The sequence below is a fragment of the Sciurus vulgaris genome (assembly GCF_902686455.1).
Source record: "Sciurus vulgaris genome assembly, chromosome: 3".
Taxonomy (NCBI): domain Eukaryota; kingdom Metazoa; phylum Chordata; class Mammalia; order Rodentia; family Sciuridae; genus Sciurus; species Sciurus vulgaris.
Genome location: NC_136463.1, coordinates 56,616,517 through 56,637,394, shown reverse-complemented (window position 1 = coordinate 56,637,394; position 20,878 = coordinate 56,616,517). Strand labels below are relative to the sequence as shown.

At 38.2% G+C, this 20,878-nt stretch overlaps 2 pseudogenes across 2 annotated transcripts in view; both read left to right on the top strand.

Annotated features, from left to right (window-relative positions):
• LOC306655724 (olfactory receptor 1E5-like) overlaps window positions 1-20,878 on the top strand; it is a 517,137-nt pseudogene that overhangs the window by 393,884 nt on the left and 102,375 nt on the right. The window lies entirely within an intron of this gene.
• Window positions 7,892-8,788, top strand: LOC306656227 (olfactory receptor 1A1-like; annotated as a pseudogene). Its single transcript has one exon. The product of its transcript is annotated as an olfactory receptor 1A1-like (transcript).

Sequence of the window (20,878 nt, the reverse complement as noted above, 5' to 3'; positions counted from 1 at the left end):
TATTACTTGGCTATAATGATGAATGAAAGTATGGCACTTGCTGGTAAATAGATGGAATTGGAGACTATCATTATTTTGAAATAAGCCAATCCCTAAAAATCAAAGGCTGAATGTTCTCTCTGATATGCAAATGCTAAAACACAATAAGGGGCAGGGAAGAATAGAAGTTCACCAGATTAGGTAAAGGGGAATGAGGGGGGGGGATGGGAATATGAAAAACAGTAGAATGGATTGGACATAATTTTCCTATGTTCATATATGAATATAAGACCAGTGTAATTTCACTTATTTTGAACCACAAGAATGGGAAAATATACTCCATGTATGAATAATATATCAAAATAAACCCTAGCACATATATGTCTAAAAAGAACAATTTTTTTTAAAAAGAACTTCTTCCTGACAGCAGCAGTTTCAGCTTAAAGGTGAAGTTGTTGATTAGATAACTGTACAAGTTTGCTTGCACCCAGAACATTCTAAGAATAAACACTAAGACTCATTGATTTTCAAGACACTTCACAGAAGATCTACAAGCAATCAACAAACATATGAAAAAATGTTCACCCTCTCTAGTAATAAGAGAAATGCAAATCAAAACTACCCTAAGATTCCATTTCATCCCAATTAGAATGGCGATTATCAAGAATACAAGCAACAATAGGTGTTGGCGAGGATGTGGGGAAAAAGGTACACTCATACATTGCTGGTGGGGCTACAAATTAGTGCAGCCAATCTGGAAAGCAGAGTGGAGATTCCTCAGAAAGCTTGGAATGGAACCACCATTTGACCCAGCTATTCCACTCCTAGGCCTATAGCCAAAGGACTTAAAAGCACAATACTACAAAGATGCAGCCACATCAACGTTCATAGCTGCTCAATTCACGATAGCCAGAATGTGGAACCAACCTAGATGCCCTTCAATTGATGAATGGATAAAGAAACTGTGGTATATTTATACAACAGAATATTACTCAGCCATAAAAAATAATAAAATTATGGCATTTGCAGGCAAATGGATGAAATTGGAGAATATCATGCTAATTGAGATAAACCAATCTCAAAAAAACAGTGGAAGAATGATCTCGCTGATAAGTGGATGATGACACATAATGGGGGGAGGGGGCAAGGATGGAGGAAGGAGGGACTGTATAGAGGGAAAAGAGGGGTGAGAGGGGTGGGGGGAAGGGAAAAAATAACAGAATGAATCAAACAACATTACCCTATGTAAATGTATTATTACACAAGTGGTATGCCTATACTCCATGTACAGAGAATCAACATGTATCCCATTTGTTTACAATAAAAATAAAAAAAAGATTTATGGTCTTGGCTTTTGAATAATTTTACATGCCTGAACCATGGTCTGTATTGTATATACTGGATAACTTCATATTCTAAATATAAAACATTTTTGAAATCAAAAAAGGACATTTTCCAACTCATTCATTCAATAATGCTTTATGAGAATGTTGTTCTCATTATCATTATTATTTCCATTTTAGTAGTGGGTAAGTTAAATAATAATTCGAGGTCAGTTATATTCAGTATGTGGCAGAGTCAGTAAGCAGTCAAGCAGTCATCTCACAGTCTTCACCATTACCCTCTACAGAAGATAGTGGCTCACTGCCATAGGCACTGCTAAATCATGGAACAATGACCACTATTCAGGGCTATTATAAAGGTGACACACATTAAGTAGGCTAGATAACAACTAGGTCCTTTCCATTTCTAATTATTTAGAAAATGTGGAGACTAACTATCAGTTTGCTATATTAAAAAGAATACACCTTGCACCCTAAAACTCTCCAAGTCAAATTTAATGGAAAAGATGAAGTGTAATTACTTTTCTTTGTCACACTTAACAGAAGAGGAGAGAAGAAACACCAGCAGCTCAACTGAACCATAGTCCTTGCAACTCCCAAGAGGTGGATTTGAGTTTAAGCTGAACTGCGGAGGGGAGGAGACCAAAGAAGTTGGAATAGGTCAGCCCACAGTCAGACCTTGGAGACAGTCTCCAAGAAATCTTCTCCATCCTTCCTTCTGGAGAATATTACTGTTGGGAACCTCTGTATCCCCTCAGGGCCCCACTGGAGAAGTGTCAATGAGTCCCAACAAGTACTCTGACTTTGATTTGAAGACCCAAGAGAGTCATGTTTCAGAAGACTTATAATCTGGTGACTGATTCCTAACTATCTTTATGCTAAGGCCTACCCAGCTTCTTTGAAGTGGAAACCAGATTTCTCATTCTCAGGCTCTATCGTGAACAGTTCCTTCCATCCCTTCTATTCCATAGGTCAACTAAGAGTGACTCTTTTCAAACCATCCTGGACCTTTCTTCTCCAGCTCACTCACAGAGGACCAGGTTTGTTTGAACTCTAAAAGGAATGCTAGCAGATGCTAGAGCAGATGCCTGCAAACTTCCCCATTGGAAGAGTAGTAAAGGTCACCTGACCAGGACACTTCTTGACAGCATCTGAGCTAAATCCAGAGGTGAGGGCTTAGATATTATAGATGGCTTACAGCACCAACATCAAGCAATAGATAACAAGCATCTTCACCACATGTGTTGCTTTCCTTGACCCTCGCAAAGCCCCCATGAGACAAGTTGAATTATTATGTCACTTTATAAGATGTCATTTATCAGGTGAAGTAAATGACCAAAAGTCACACTGAAAGACAGCAGTTAAACTAGGGCACAAACCTCAACCAGATCTTAAAGTTTCTAAGATGCGATGTACAAAAGAGATGGTATTCTCCCCACTGACGTCACTTCTCCAGGGCTCCTGCCCAAGAACACAGGATCAGGATGAGGTAGCTAAGGCAGGTTATATCAGTCTTAGGCCCTGTTTTCTGAAATCATACTCTGTATGTGGCTTGTGCTGTGTGCATGCACACTCACACAACTGCACGGTCTTAGAGAGGAGAACCATCCATTCCCACACTCAATGGCACCTGGGAATGGGCCCTTCACAAGGTGGCAGTGTCTCCTTGTTAAAACAGTGGTGAGAATCTAAAGCACTTGAAGATGCCTCCTCAGCCATGTCTGTTGCCCCCGCAAAGATGAGAGGAAACACATAACCTCTTCTGTCCCTAAGAAATTGTCCTCAGCACCATTATACTCATGTGATTGACTTCTCAGATCACGAATACATCTCAGGAAGTGGATATTAGTGGTCAGCAGTGTTTGAGATTCTGACTTCCCTCCAGTGAACTCAAGGCTCTGACATTGCCCGCAGCATTCCTGTGGATGCTCCTCCCACTCCTCTCCCTGGTAGCATGAGGGTCTTTTCACCTTTTTCTCTATGGTTTCCACAGAAATCCTTTCTCCCTGTAAGCACAATCTAATATCATCCCTTTGACTTTCCATCCCGAAGACCATCACTGTGCTCATATCTTCTAGTCCCCTGTTGCTTTAGTTCCTACATTGACTATACCAACGACGTCTCCTATTCTGGCACCTCGCTTTCTTACATTCTTAGCGCTCGTTTATTTCTTCTCAATTTGAGGTTGTCCTTACACCGGACTGTCAGTTAAAATGTTTCCAATCTTATCGATCAATTAATGTATATTCAAATATATGTGTTTACACTGAACAAACCAAAAATGGTTAGGGGAACCTACATCACCTACTAAGTCTTAGAATTTAATGGATAGAGCATAAAGACCTTCCATTAGGTGAAAATCCTCCACAAAACAAAACTACAACTTGCATTCCAGGCTGATGTCCTCCATTCCCTGTCCTGGCCTGTTCTCTCTGCTTTGATAAAGACACACAACACATTTGTTTTTGCTGGAGTCATCCTCTACTGTCTGAATTTTTGGTACTCAAGGTTATCTCCAGGATAAGGTGTTTGGACTTCATCTATGTATTAATGTGTAGAAATGAGTGATTTTTAAAGAAATGAACACAATCATATCTGCATATTCTATTTTTCATTCCAACAGACATACACCTCTGTAGGCAAGACCAATTTAGAAAGAAGAACAGAGATAAGAAAAGGAGTGATAGTTAGAAAGAGGTACAGGACTGAGGACGATTCATTGAATGACTAAAGAGGCTACAATATGTTTGCCAATTAATGGGAAAGTGCTGGTATTAAGGTAGATTCTGAAAATCCTGCTGTGCTTTCTCCCTCATGTAGCTTGATATATGGCCCCTGGATCTCTCTCCCAATGTAGCTCCCTTTTGTCCTCAGCTTACTCACAAGGAAACCCCTCTTCATCGCCTACCTCCAGTGAAACATGGGCTTAAGCAAAGCATGGTAGTGCACACCTGCTATCCCAGTGACTCTGGAGACTGAGGCAGAAGATTGCAAGTTTCAGTCTGGACTTGGCAACTGAATGAGACCCTATCTCAAAATTTTAAAATATTAAAAGGGCTGGGATTGTATCTCAGTGGGAGACTGTCTCTTGGTTCAATCTCCAGTTCTAGAAAAAAATGGACTTGATGCACTAGCACCATGGCCACACTCTGAACCAAATCATCACCAAACATGTGAAGTCTCTATTTCAAATTTAATGTATTAATTATGATATTGCTAAAACATCAGTGTAGCACAAAAAATAACATAACAAAAACTTGTGTAGAATTAATAAATAGAACATTTCATATTTACTCCAATTTTTAAAATAATTATTACAGATACATGAAAATGTCCTTGTTTTCATCCAACATCTTTCTGATTCCCACTCCAGAGAGAACCACTCTTCTCTTGTTGGTAGGATACTTCCACTCAGGACTTACAGTTCTGCTACATACCAGCTATATTTTTTTTATGTTAAAATTTACATGTATTTTCTAATATGCCATCTATTTTCCAGCAACTGGCTTTTCCTCACCACATTATTTGTGTCTACCTATGTGAATTCATTTTAAAAGACAGTTGAAAGAAATTTATTACTAAGAAGGCACAATTTTCTTTTTCATTCCTCATTGAGTGGGTCATTTCTAACTTTCCTATGGGATAAGAGACATCCCATGCATGTCTTCCTGAGGCCATGTGCTAGGTCTTCTCTGGGGCTATTAGGAAGAGGACTTGCTGGCTGGAGTATGGATTTCAACTTTCCTACCCATGGGCTCATTGTTTGCCAATTCATTCTTTCTTGTAGTCCTTCCACAAGTTGTTTTACTTTGGATTGATTTGCTAAATTTTCTGTTTAAAATAAATTTGTGGCCAGGTGTGGTGGTGCACGCCTCTAATCCCAGTCACTTGGGAAGCTTAGGTAGAAGGATTGAGAGTTCAAAACCAGCCTCAAGATCTAAGTAAGGCCCTAAGCAACTCAGTGAGACCCTGTGTATATATAATATATGTATATGTACATATACATATATACATATAATATATTTAATATGTATATTATATATCATATATATGACAGGGGATGTGGCTCAGTGGTTGAATTCCTCTGGGTTTGATCACCAGTATCAAAAAAAAAAAAAAAAAGAAAAAAGAATAGAAAAGAAAGAAACCTGTGGTATTGGGATTTCATTGAATTAAGAGATTAATTGGAAAAGAACTGATATTTCTATAGTGAGACTTACTATGAATATTTTCTATACCCCACCTTCCTTTTTCTTTTTCTTTTTGGTCTTTCATTAAAGTTTATCAAAAATGTTTTGGACTTCTTTAGTCAGAATTATTTCTAGAATACTCAACATTTTTATAACTATTTTTAGTAAGAAGTTTTGTTGAAATTATATTTTCTAATTTATTTAAACAGAGCATCATTTTTCTACATAATGGTTTATAACTAACAAACTTGTTGAAATCTCTGTTCATCCAGAGATTCCATAGATTTATTTGTGGATGATCACATTTTCTATGAATAATGTATGTTGTTTACAATCATCACTTAGTAAATTCTTTTAACTAAGTGCTCTTCCCACAAATAGGCTAATACTTGAAGCATTTTATACAGACTACTGATCTCCATGTTTTATTTGGATCTGTGGCCACATCTACTCTACCAAATGACACAAACACCACAAGCCCCAGACCTGAGGACTTCCATAATTCCTAATCACAAACCCCAAGGGGCCACCACAGCATTGACTATGGCTTATATTTCTTGTTCTTTTTCTTTTTTCCTCTCATATCAGGTATGCCCATCCCTTTCTCTTAACTTTGGCTATGATTTTGGTGGGGGCTTTATGTTTACATTTTTCTAAACTTTCTACATATTTTTTTGAAAATGAGTCCTGTCAAACTCAGGTTGGTGTGCCAGGTTCTTAGAGTCCAACCTCTGAAATCTTACATTTCTGTATCATATGAGAAAAAAAAAAGTCTCTGAGCCCCCATGTCTACAGTCTAGTTAAGTGTCCAAGAAGAGAATAGCATGGATGTGAATAAGCAACAAGTAGTCTGTCATAGTCTGTCTTCAATGCAAGATGGGTCAAAGAGGACCTGTGGTGGAGCAGTGAAGGGAGAATTACATTATTTCAGGTAGAAGAGTAAGATGATGTGAGCCAAAGCATTGAGACCTGAAGTAGAAAGACTGACTTATATAAAAATTATTTTAAAATAAGAATCAAAATAACAGAGGCACCAGTGAGCACTAAATTGGGATGTTGTGATTGTGAGCATCCTACATGTAGGGAATGCAAATAACTAGGATTTCACTCAGGCACTATTGAGCAAAAACTTATTGGTGTATGCATTATCAATCTGGAGAAGTTAAAAATATACAATGTATCATGTTTTTCTTCCTCAAATCCTGCAGTGTTCTAAGGCTAGATATATGCTGTTGGGGGTTTGGACAGGTAGGTTGGTCAGATGACTGGACAACAGAAAAATGGGATGAAGATGTCAGGCCTGCCAAACAGATCTGAGAGGTTATTGGGCAGTAGTTACAGCCACTGTGAAGTTGCATGAGTCACCATAAGAAATACCTAAGTACAGAAAGAAGACCGAAGAGGAAAGCATGGTGATTCTGTATATTTGAGGTCTTGTGAGATATAAAACCTCTTAAAGGAGGTGGTAAAGTCTACTTTCAAAACAGAAAACTCCCCAGTAGCTGAGGATGCTGAGGCAGGAGGTTTGTGTTTCCAAAGTCAGCCTCAGCAAAAGCGAGGTGCTAAACAACTCAGTGAGACCCTGTCTCTAAATAAAATGCAAAATAGGCCTGGGGATGTGGCTATTTTCCCTGTATGCAAAAAAAAAATAAAAAAATAAAAACAACAACAACAACAAAACCAACCAACCAACCAACCAAACAAACAAACAAACTAAAAACCCCAAGAAACCTTAACACAGTGACCCTTGTGATTTACATCCCAATGCCTGTGTACACACTCATTACCTTCTGGGCTGTGAGATAACTCTTTTTGGTCAATTGAACAATTCCTCATTTCCAGGTCAGTCCTACTAACAATACTCAGCCCTGGAGAACTTAGTCAAAAACTCTAAAATGCTGTCTGTTTCTTATCATGTATAATAAAATTAAAGTGTGATGCTGGCTTCTCCATTAAATTATCAGGTCCTTGAGAGCAGGGATGATGCCTTATACACTGAATGACTGAATGAATAAACTGTATTTGTCATATATTTATGATTTTTCCAAAAGATCTAACAAAGACTCTAGACCATGGAATATGAGATTTAATTTTGAACTGACTAAATCCAAGGTATTTATTGTGTGCTGATAGGGGAGTTTGAGCACTTATGATTCACAAATTTCTCACTTCTCAGACATTAGTATCTGAAGTGAATGTCAATTGGTCCCAGAGACTAACAGGAATGTTTCTCCAAAGTTCAAGTATCTCTGGATTTTATAAAGGCCAGTCATAGAGAAAGCTGACCACTGGGTCAGAAGTGTTGCATAGGGAAGATCATAGTGCACAGTAATGACACCAATAATTCTTGATTCTTCTACCTTTCACCTTGAAGAAGCTATGAGGGAAGAAAACCAGTCTTCTACTATGGAGTTCATCCTCTTGGGAGTCACGGGTCAGCACAATCAGGAGGATTTCTTCTTCATCCTCTTTCTATTCATTTACCCCATCACTGTGGTGGGAAACTTACTCACCATCCTTGTCTTTCTCTCTGAAAGTTGCCTCTGTGGAGAAAAAAAAAAAAAAAAACATGTATTTCCTCCTTTCCATCTTCTCCCTTGTTGACATCTCCTCTGTAACCATCCCTAAGATGCTGGCCAACCATCTCCTGGGCAGCAAAGCCATATTTTTGTGGGATGCCTGACACAGATGTATTTCATGATAGCCTTGGCCAACACAGACAGCTACATGCTGGTGGCCATAAGCCACCCTCTTCATTATACAAACATCATGAGCTTGCAGTCTTTCATCCTGCTGTTGGTTGCATCCTGTGTAGTTGCCCTTCCTCACACTCTGTTCACAGTTACTCTGTTATTCTGTGGCAGCAAGGAAGTAGCCAGCTTCTACTGTGACATTTCCCCTTTGCTCAAGCTCTCCTCTTCTGGCACTTGAATGTGAAGATGATGTACTTAGGGTTGGCATTTTCTCTGTGCCAAACTGCATAATTGTCTCCTATGTTCATGTCTTTTCCAAGGTTCTCAACATTCCATCCACTAAGGGTGGATGCAAAGACTTCTCCACCCATTTGTCTCACCTCACAGTTGTTTCTTTGTATTATGGGGCAGTCAAGGGCTTATGTATTTCTGACCTCTGACCAGTTATAGCCTAAAGGGTGCTGTGATTGCTGTGATGTACATGACAGTGACCCCAATAATAAATCATTTCATCTATAGTCTGAGAAACCAAGACATGAAGGCTGCTCTGAAGAGCCTCTTTCACAGTAGAAGCTCTTCATAAGCAATGTGAGGTCATACACTAGGTACCATACTCACCACTGGGAGGAACCTGGAATTCCAGCTCCAATGTCTTCTTCTATAATAAAATTCTGCCTTTGAACTTAGTGTCCTTAAATTCCTGGTCTCAGTAATCTTGTAACATTTGATAAAACAATTTATGGATATTATCTTTTGACCACAATTCTGTTCCTGTTGGCAGAGTAGCAGCACAAGCCTTTGGGTTCATGTCTCAGCTGTGCGACTGGCTAGCAGAGTAAAGTTGGAGAAATTGAGCCTTGACTTTTATATATACACATTGGAGTTATAATATCTGTCTTGCTGGTGTCACAGGGTGTGATCACAGCAGCACATGCCATGAAGATCTCAAGTCATTATTTACATGTGAATTTTTATTTCGTTAATATGCTTAGTACTGCACCTAGGTTGGTGCCATCACTGGTTGGTTGCAGTCATGAAGCAAGCTGACTGGTGAACCAGGCCACCTACCTCCAGGCAGCTATCCCACCCAGCCATCAGGCCAAGGTCAGACGTCATGACTGAGTGACCCCGCCTGACTGCTGCACCTAGCTTGGTGCCATCTCTGGTTGGTCACAGTTGTGGAGTGAGCTGGTGAGCGAGTCAGGCTGATTGCAAGGTGGAGATAGCAGGTGGGCACCCAACCTGCCTGCCTTGCAGAGCTGGGTGGTGGGTACCCAACCCACCAACCACCAGGTCAAAGACAGACACCATCACTGAACAACCCCGCCTGACCACCACACGGAAGTTTGTCGCCATCATGGAGTTAGCCAGAGACTTCTTTATAGGCTGGTGCAGGCATTTTGAATTACTCCTGAGGACATGACCTTCATCATTGGAAGGACAATTCCCTTCCTGAGACACCTACAGGAAGCTAGAGGACCGTTGACAAGACCCAGGAGCCAAGAAGAGGAGGTATTGAGAGACTCAGGACCAACTCAGAATGGGGAATAAAATCCACCTGAAGGCCACCACACCTAGAAGGCCAGCTTCCTAGTGGAGCACTGCATTATCAAGTTCTTCCAAGACTTCAGGCTACTGAAAGCTAAGAGGTGAGTTATTGGAAATCTACAGAGACATTATCAGTTAATAGAGGAAATCTGCAATATCCCACAGTTTCACTATTAGAGGGGTAGATACCTGAACAATATAAGAAAACAAAGGAAGAAAATGTCCCAAACAAACCTAAATGGTACAGCAATAATCCAATAACAGCATGGCAAAAGAAGTGACAGAAAGGGAGTTCAGAATGTACATAATTAAAATGATCAGGGAAGCAAATGAGGAGATGAAAGAGCAAATGCAGGTATTAAAGGATGAGATGAAAGGGCATATGCAGGCATTGAAAGATCGCACCAATTGACAATTAAAAGAGCAAATACAGGAAGCAGAAGATCATTTCAATAAAGAGTTAGAGATATTGAAAAAAAGCCAAACAGAAATCCTTGAAATGAAGGAAAAAATAAAACAAATTAAAAACTACATAGAAAGGATAACCAATATGATAGAACACCTGGAAGACAGAACCTCAGCTATTGAAGACAAAATATTTAATCTTGAAAACAAAGTTGACCAAACAGAGAAGATGGTAAGAAATCATGAACAGAATCTACAAGAATTATGGGATATCATGAAAAGGCCAAATTTAAGAATCATCAGGATTGAGGAAGACTTAGAGAAACAAACCAAAGGAATGAACAATCTATTCAATGAAATAATATCAGAAAATTTCCCAAATCTGAAGAATGAAATGAAAAATCAAGTACAAGAGGGTTATAGGACTCCAAATACACAGAATTACAATAGACCCACACTAAGGCACATTATAATGAAAATACCTAACATACAAAATAAAGACAGAATATTAAAGGTTTTGAGAGAAAAGAATCAAATTACATTCAGGGGAAACCAATACAGATATCAGCAGATTTTTCAATCCAGACCCTAAAAGCTATAAGGGCCTGGAAAAACATTTTTTCAAGCTCTGAAAGAAAATGGATGCCAACCAAGAATCTTATACCCAGAAAAACTTATTTTCAGATTTGACAATGAAATAAAATCCTTATATGATAAACAAAAGCTATAAGAATTTACAAAAAGAAACCCGGCATTACAGAACATTCTCAGCAAAATATTCCATGAGGAAGAGATGAAAAACAATGATGTAAATCAGCAAAGGGAGGAACTACCCTAAAGAAACATGCAAATAAAGGAGAAATCAAGTCGTGTCAAAAAAAATGAGCCAAATGATCAGGAATATAAATCATATCTCAATAATCATCCTGAATGTTAATGGCCTGAACTCATCAATCGCAAGACATAGAAGGCAGACTGGATTAAAAAGAAAGATCCGAATGTCATGCTAAGTGAGATAAGCCAATCTCAAAAAGCCAAAGGACGAATGATATCACTAATGAGTGGATGATGACACATAATGGGGGGAGGGAAGGGTTAGTGTTAGGGTTAGAGTTAGGGTTAGGGAGGGGGGCAAGTATGGAGGAAGGAAGCACTGTATAGAGGGAAAAGAGGGGTGGGAGGGGTGGGGGGAAGGGAAAAAATAACAGAATGAATCAAACAACATTACTCTATGTAAATTTATGATTACACAAATGGTATGCCTTTATGCCATGTACAAACAGAGAAACAACATGTATCCCATTTGTTTACAATAAAATAAAAAAAAAAAGAACTAAAGACAGGCGGTCAGTGTAGATAAATAGTAATCAGGTCAAATTTTGAAAAGAAGGCTGATTTGTGTCTGGGAAGTTGGCAACTGCCCTTCCCCTGGGAGATTAGAATATTACTGCCTCCAGAGCCCTTTGATTACCAAGATTATGTGATTATACTGCCCCTCCCAGAAGGTTGTTAATGAAGCACCTGCTGAGCATATGGAGAGAATGCCTCCTGGACTGCTACCTGCATGACTCACTCCATTTGGCCCTTCCCCCAGCCCATCTGCTTCTCACTTTTTGGCCATCCCTCTGTCATCTCCTGGGCCTAGTCATGTATGCAGGAAGGAGAGAGATAAGGGGAAAGAAGACAGAGAATAAAGTAAATCTAAAGTGTATAAAGGGGGTAAGATGATCTCGCTTCTTGGAATACTAGGACACAAGATATGTCCCTCCAGGGACAAGTCTGTTTTACTATTTTTAAAATAAAACCTGCTTTCTACAAAAAAAAAAAAAAAAAAAAAAAGAAAGATCCAACAATTTGTTGCCTGCAAGAAACTCATCTCACAGAAAGAGATACCCACAGACTAAAGGTGAAAGGATGGGGAAAAATATACCATGCACATGGACACAGCAAAAAAGCCAGAGTATCCATCCTCATATCAGATAATATGTACTTCAAACCAAATTTAGTCAGAAGGGATAAAAAGGGACATTTTATACTGATTAAGGGAAGCATAATTCAGCAAGACATAACAATCATAAATATCTATATCCCAAACAGTGGTTCATCCATATACGTCAAACAAATCCTTCTCAATGTGCAAAATCAAATAGACCATAACACAATAATACTAGGTGATTTTAACACACCTCTCTCATCACTGGACAGATCATATAACCAAAAATTGAACATAGAAACCGTAGATCTCAAAAACACAATCAATAATTTAGACTTAATGGACATTTACAGAATATACCATCCATCAAAGAGCAAATACACTTTCTTCTCAGCAGCACATGGATCCTTCTCTAAAATAGACCATATATTATGCCACAAAGCTAATGTTGGCAAATACAAGAAGATAGAGACACTACCTTGTATTCTATCAGATCATAATGGAATGAAATTAGAAAGAAATGACAGTGAAAAACAGAAACTACTCCAACATCTGGAAATTAAATAATATGCTAATGTATGATGAATGGATAACAGAAGATATTAGGAAGGAAATTAAAAAATTCTTAGAGGTAAATGAGAACAAAGAAACAACATATCAAAATGTCTGGGACACTATGAAAGCATTTCTCAGAGGAAAATTTATTTCATGGAGCACATTCAATAAAAGAAGAAAAAAATCAACAAATAAATGACCCAACACTATGGCTCAAAGCCCTAGAAAAAGAAGAACAGAGCAACATCAAAAGGAGTAGAAGACAGGAAATAGTTAAAATCAGAGCTGAAATCAAAGAAATTGAAACAAAAGAAACAATCGAAAAAATTGACAAAATAAATAGTTGGTTCTTTGAAAAAATAAACAAAATTGATAAACTCTTAGCCACACTAACAAAGAGAAGATGAGAGAAAACCCAAATTACTAAAATTTGGAGTGAACAAGGAAATATCACAACAGACACGATTGAAATACAAAACATAATTAGAAGCTATTTTGAAAATCTATACGCCAACAAAATAGAAAATCTCAAAGACATTAAGAAGTTTCTAGAGACATGTGAACTACCTAAAGTGACCCAGGAGGACATACACAATTTAAATAGATCAGCTTCAAGTAATGAAATAGAAGAAGTCATCAAAAGCCTACCAACAAAGAAAGTCTGGGACCAGATGGGTTCTCAGCCGAGTTCTACAAAACCTTCAAAGAAGAGCCCAATCCAATACTTTTCAAAGTATTCCATGAAATAGAAGAGGAGGGAACCCTCCCAAAGTCATTCTATGAAGCCAATATCACCCTGATACCTAAACCAGACAGAGACACATCAAGGAAAGAAAATTTCAAACCAATATACTTAATGAACATTGATGCAAAAATTCTTGACAAAATTTTAGCAAATTGCATACAAAAATATATTAAAAAGATAGTGCACCATGATCAAGTGGGTTTTATCCTAGGGATGCAAGGTTGGTTCAACATCAGGAAATCAATAAATGTTATTCACTATATCAATAGACTTAAAGTCAAAAATCACATGATTATTTTGATAGGTGCAGAAAAAAACATTTGATAAAATACAGCATCCCTTCATGTTCAAAACACTAGAAGAAATAGGGACAGTGGGAACATTCCTTAACATTGTAAAGGCCATCTACGCTAAGCCCATGGCCAATATCCTTCTAAATGGTGAAAAACTGAAAGCATTCCCCATAAAAAATGGAACAAGGCAGGGATGCCCTCTTTCACCACATCTATTCAACATTGTCCTCAAAACTCTAGCCAGAGCAATTAAACAGACCAAGGAAATTAAAGGGATACGAATAGGAAAAGAAGAACTCAAAGTATCCCTATTTGCTGATGACATGATTATATATTTAGAGGAACCAGAAAATTCCACCAGAAAACTTTTAGAACTCATAAGTGAATTCAGTAATGTAGCAGGTTATAAGATTAATGCTCATAAATCCAATACATTTTTATACACAAGTGATGAATCTTCAGAAAGAAAAGTTAGGAAAACTATCCCATTCACAATAGCTTCGAAAAAAATTAAATACTTGGGAATCAGTCTAACAAAAGATGTGAAAGGCCTCTACAATGAGAACTACAGAACACTAAAGAAAGAAATTAAAGAAAACCTTAGAGATGGAAAAATCTCTCGTGTTCTTGGATAGGCAGAACTAATATTGTCAAAATGGCCATACTACCAAAAGTGCTATACAGATTCAATGCAATTCCAATTAAAATCCCAATGATGTAGCTCACAGAAGTAGAGCAAGCAATCATGAAATTCATCTGGAAGAATAAGAAACCCAGAATAGCTAAAGCAATCCTTAGCAGGAAGAGTGAAGCAGGAGGTATTGCAATACCAGATCTTCAACTATACTACAAAGCAATAGTAACAAAATGGCATGGTATTGGCACCAAAATAGATAGGTAGATCAATGGTACAGAATAGAGGACATGGACACAAATCCAAATAAATACAATTTTCTCATACTAGACAAAGGTGCCAAAAATATGCAATGGAGCAAAGATAGCCTGTTCAACAAATGGTGCTGGGAAAACTGGAAATCCGTGTACAACAGAATGAAAATAAACCCCTATCTCTCACCCTGCACAAAAATCAATTCACAATGTATCAAGGGTCTTGAAATCAGACCAGAGACCCTGCATCTTATAGAAGAAAAAGTAGGTCCAAATCTTCACCTTGTTGGCTTAGGATCAAACTTCCTTAACAACACTCCCATAGCACAAGAAATAAAAGCAAAAATCAATAACTGGGATAGATTCAAATGAAATAGTTTTCTCTCAGCAAAGGAAACTATCAGCAATGCGAAGAGAGAGACTACAGAGTGGGAGAAAATCTTTGCCATGCATACTTCCGATAGAGCACTAATTTCCAGAATCTATAAAGAACTCAAAATACTCTACAGGAAGAATACAAATAACCCAATCAACAAATGGGGTAAGGATATGAACAGACACTTCACAGATGTTCAACATCTTTAATAATAAGAGAAATGCAAATCAAAACTACCCTAAAATTCCAACTCACCCCAATTAGAATGGTGATTAACAGGAATACAAGCAACAATAGTGTTGGAGTGGATGTGGGGAAAAAAGTACACTCATACATTGCTGGTGGGGCTGCAAATTAGTGCAGCCACTCTGGAAAGCTGTGTGAAGATTTTTTAGAAAACTTGAAATCGACCCACCATTTGACCCACCTTCCCACTCCTCAGCCTTTACCCAAAGGAGTTAAAATCAGCATACTACAGAGAGACAGCCACAACAAAGTTCATAGCTGCTCAATTCACAATAGCCAGATTGTGGAACCAAACTAGATGCCCTTCAATTGATGAATGGATAAAGAAACTGTCATATATATATATATATATATATATATATATATATATATATATATACAATGGAATATTACTCAGCCATAAGAAATAATAAAATTATGGAATTTGCAGGCAAATGGATGCAGTTGGAGAGCATCCTGCTAAGTGAGATAAGCCAATCTCAAAAAACCAAAGGACGAATGATCTCACTGATAAGCAGATGATGACACATATAGGGGATGGGAAGGGGGCAAGAATGGAGGAAGGAGGGACTGTATAGAGGGATAAGAGTGGTGGGAGGGTTGGGGGGAAAATAACAAAATGAATCAAAAACTATTACCCTGGGTAAATGCATGATTACACAAATGGTATGCCTCTACTTCATGTACAAACAGAGAAACAAGATGTACTCCATTTGTTTACAATAAAAATGAATTAAAAATGTGCTTAGTAATATGATTAGTGTTATGGGCGCAACTTAGGAACAGACCAATCACCACTGAGAATTCCAAATTTGAGAGTCTTTATTAAGCCGGCTGGCTGACTGTCTCATACAATGCCCCAAAAATGGCTATTGGGAGAACGGCCCCAACCACAGGGTTGCAGGGGTTATTATACCAAAAATCACATTAATTATAATTGCCTGTTGCTCTGATTCAAAATTACACATTAACATCATGAGATCATCGACAGAGAAGGAAGTGGGTCAGAATGACCCTTACCTAGGTACAAACTAAAGAATGGTTACTAACATCCACGCAATCACTGTTCACAAGGTACAGTGTTTAGGAGCAATAGGAATCAAAGGAGAGCAATTCTTTACTACATAGGGAGTTTCCATTGTATATTATTCAACATTTCACACCATTTAACTGATGATGGGCACAGAGGTGGCGTGTTCCCATGGGAGAAGCTTATTTCCTACATAACATGGAGTCTCAGAACAAAATGTAGTCTGTTTAGTCATTTCCCTTACAGTCTGGCCTATAACATTCTCATGGAGTCAGATCTGTCAGCCCATCACATCAGGTGTAATCCTGCCTACTAAGTTTGCAAGCCCCGAAGGGCAGGAGCTATGTTTATACATGCCTGTGTTTTCACAATCTTGGTCATATAAATTGCACTCAGTAAACACTGGCAGAGTTAGGATGGATGAATGATAAGATTGTCATGTATAGTCTGATAATGATTAGTAATAACTGGACTGGATGTGATTTATCCATCCTTCAAAACTTTCAGGAATTTGGGAATATATTTTTGTGTTTCCTTCATATTCGATTAAAATAGACTGTCTCTAAAGATCATAAGTTTCTTCCTAAAATGTTACTAAAACGACAGTAATTAGCAGGTCTCTTACAGCTTGAGGTAATAATTATTCTTATTTAATTAACATAGTGCTTATATAATAAAGTGCAGGCACAATTCATTGTAACATGAAATGAAGGTACACTGATCTAAATTTGGTACCATTATAATAAGTAAAAACAAAAAGAAATGTAAGGAAACCATGGGGAATAGCGCAAAACCCTGAGGCTCAGCAGGAAAGCCTTTCACACCAGGCCTCATGGAACCAGAGAGGGGAGATGGAGATGGAGAGAGACAGAGGAGAGATGTACCAAGTCAGAAGCTCTGCAGGAGTTGTGAATTTACTGAAAAAGGAGCTGACACCAGTCTTGAAAATCAGGATCAGGTCCTCATTACCCTGTTGTTGAGGATTACACACCCAAGAATCACAGAGGCATGTGCAGAACAGAGCTTTTACTTAAAGGATAGAACAGAAACAGACTTCCCAGTGGGGAGAAGGGAACCCAGAGCTTCTATCTTGCCCTTTTATACATTTCAGCTTTCCTTTCTTCTCATATTCCTTCCCCCTCTTATTTTGCCTACAGGACCAAAATGCAGGAAAGAAGCCACCTAGGGGACACTCTGGGAGGAGCAATTCCCTGGAGGAATAGATAACAATGGTAACAGATTGCTAGGAGAAGGAAGTACTCTGGAGGTATTAGCATTTTATTTCCTTTTGAATTAGCCTTCATCATCCCAAGCTGACCATCTATCATCTACAGGCTCTTCTACAAATAAAAATTAATATGTATTAAAAGTTTCATTAACACATCAATGAAGAACTTCAAGGTGTTATAATCCAAAGAACAGATACACTTATTAACAGAAATATTTAAATAAATGTATAAACAGATGAAACTGTGTAACAGTGAGGGAGAGCTATTTATCCTGCTACATAATTCACTTGCATATGAATAAACTACAACTATTTTGCTTTGCTATCAGTTATCCAAAACTTAAAAAAAAATATGGAAAGCAGTATGGAGATTCCTCAGAAAACTTGGAATGGAACCACCATTTGACCCCATGATGCCACTTCTCAGTTTATACCCCAAGGACGTAAAATCAACATACTACAGTGATATAGCCACATCAATGTTTGTAGCAACTCAATTCACAATAGCTAAAGTATGAAACCAACGTAGATGCCCTTCATTAGATGAATGGATAAAGAAAATGTGATATATATACACAACTGAATATTACTCAGCCTTAAAGAAGAATAAAATTATGGCATTTGCCAGTAAATGGATGGAGTTAGAGAATATCATGCTAAGTGTAATAAGCCAGACCTAAGAAAACAAAGGCTGAATGTTTCTCTGATATGTGGAAGCTAATTCACAATAAGGAGGGGGTAAGGGCTAGGGAAGAATAAAGTTACTTTATATTAGGTAGAGGGGAATGAAGGAAGGGAAGGGGTATGGGGGAAGGAATGATAGTAGAGTGAAACAGACCTTATTATCTCATGTATGTGAGATATGCCATCACCAATGTGATCCTGCAATAAGTATAATCAGAAAAATGAGAGATTACACTATTTATATATGATCTATCAAAATGTATAAATGCATTCTACTGTCATGTACAACAGTTTAGAACAAATAAATTAAAAAAAAATTTAAAAAGTTCCCATATAATCAGAATCAGATAACCCTGAAAGGTGTGCTGTGAACAATGCAGTTTCCAATGAAGAACAAATTTTTCCTTGCATGTGGCTTGAAACAAACATTCTCCATCTGTTACAAAGACATCATTAGCTGGTTTTTCTTTTTTTATTTCCTGTAGCTGAACATATTCCTTGCTGATACAACTGATTTATCTATGTTCATTTTTTTAAAAACTTTACACAGAATTAAAAAATCCAAAAGACCTCAACAAACTGAAGGAATACTCTCAACATATATGACAAAAGATAATTCCCTTAATATTGGAGATCAAACCAGTAAGAAGATGACTAACAACCCAATAGAAAGTGATGAAGAGCATTATCAATTCCACAGGAAAGGAAATGCAAATACCCTTTAAACATAGAGAAGATGTCAACCATCCCCCTAAGTTTTGAAAAATGTACATTAAAACTACAGTGGAATACCATATTTCATCTATCAGACAAGAATTTTAAAGTTCATTGAGAATAAAATAATTAGGAATTTCACATATTCTTTAGAGGGATAAATTAATACAGCTAGTTTGAAGGACATGTTGGATAAAACAGGAAAATAATCAAAGGACAAATGTCCTCTGTCACTGTAGCACCACTTGTAGGCATTTATCTTATGGATATACTTGCCTATATGAACAAAGACATTATGCAGGGGAATGTTCTTTGTAGTACTGCTTGCCATTACAAAAGACTAGATGAAACTGGTTCAATAACCTCCTATTCATCCATGCAACTCTTGAACATAATGGGCCAACTGGGCACAGTGTTTCATGCCTGTAATCCCAGTGACTCAGTGTGAGGCAGAAAATCACAAGTTCAAGGATAGCATGGGCAACTTAGCAAGACCCTGTCTCTAAATTTTAAGACATGTAAAAAAGGCAGGGAGGTCAGGAATATAGTTCAGTAGGAAGGGTGCCTGGGTTTAATCTCCAGTGTGGAAAAAAGAAAAGGAAAAGAAAAAAAAAAAGTCATTTGGAAAAACAGTATTAAATAGGAGGCTTTACAATCAGTATTTACTTCAGCACCACTAACGTTCCCATGTTCATTAAACAGTCAGATATTTTTAGGTTATGAGCATAAATCAGTTTCCCATATGCCTCTTTTATATTTGATGAATAGAATTCTGTAGTAGACACCTCCTGAGATCCTGCTTCAATGACCCTTTAACTTCTCCATCAGTCCCAGATTATTTATAACAGCCACATGTCCCTACAAGCTGAGCGCAGTTAAACTTCTTGGGTCAAATTCCTGCCTATGGGACTCTGGAATAGAACCAGATGCTGGTCCTGAATGTACTCTTCAAAGTGGGAGGTGTGGACTTGTCTGTTTCAAAGAGACTTCTTACCAGAGACACTGAGTAACTTGGACTGTCTTTTTGGCCATTCAGAAGAGAGAAACCATACTGTAACTTAAATAGAATTTTTAATATAAAGAATAATTAACAAGAGATTAGAGTAGCAAGGTGTTTTAGTTTTTTTTTTTTTTTTTCCTGCTGTGACTAAAAGATGCAACAAGAAAAATTTTAGGGGAGGAAAAGTTTTTTTGAGGACTCAGGGTTTCAACAGTCTCAGTCTATAGACAGTTTCATTCCTCAGGGCCCGAGGTGAGATAGGAAATCAAGGCAGAAGAGCATGAAAGAGGGAAGCATCTCACATGACTATCAGGAAACAGAGAGATTCCACTAGTTAGATACAAAATATATACCCTAAGTCATGCCCCCAATGCCCACCTCCTCAAGTCACACCCTGCCTACCTTCAGTTACAATTCAGTTAATCCCATTCGGGGATTAATTCACTGATTGATTCTCCCCTAAACTTTCTTATGTTGTCTCACACTTGAGCTTTTGGGGAGATGCCTCACATCAAAACCATAACACAAGGAGTTGGTTACTAATAAGTGAAGAGAATGTCAAAGAATAGAGGAATAGTAGGAATAAGAAATAGTCACTACCTGTAGGGCTGTGATACAGTATCCACAGAAGAGCTGCCCCCAACCCAAGACTAAGACCCAGCCCTGATGGGTCTCAGTTCACTGGATGGGGAAATCATTGTGGCAACACACCAGTGGAACTATCTGGAATACACCCTCTATCCATAGGTAGAGGTCTCACTGGAGGCATGCCACTATAAGACCACCTGGGCACTGAGAGGGTGGGGGCAAGGAAGGGCTGTTGGCAAGAGGAACCATTGGCCTTTTGTGCTGCTAGCTTCTGAGTGCAGCAGGCACTGCATGCAGGAGAAGCTGAGCACACTGACAGAACCTGGTGCTGGAGAAGGTGCCCAAGAGGCAGGAGCCAGACCTCGAGATGCAGCATGGGAGCCTGCCAAGGGAGCATAAAGAACTTGCCAAGCAAGCTCAAAAGAACCAGAGAAGCAAAT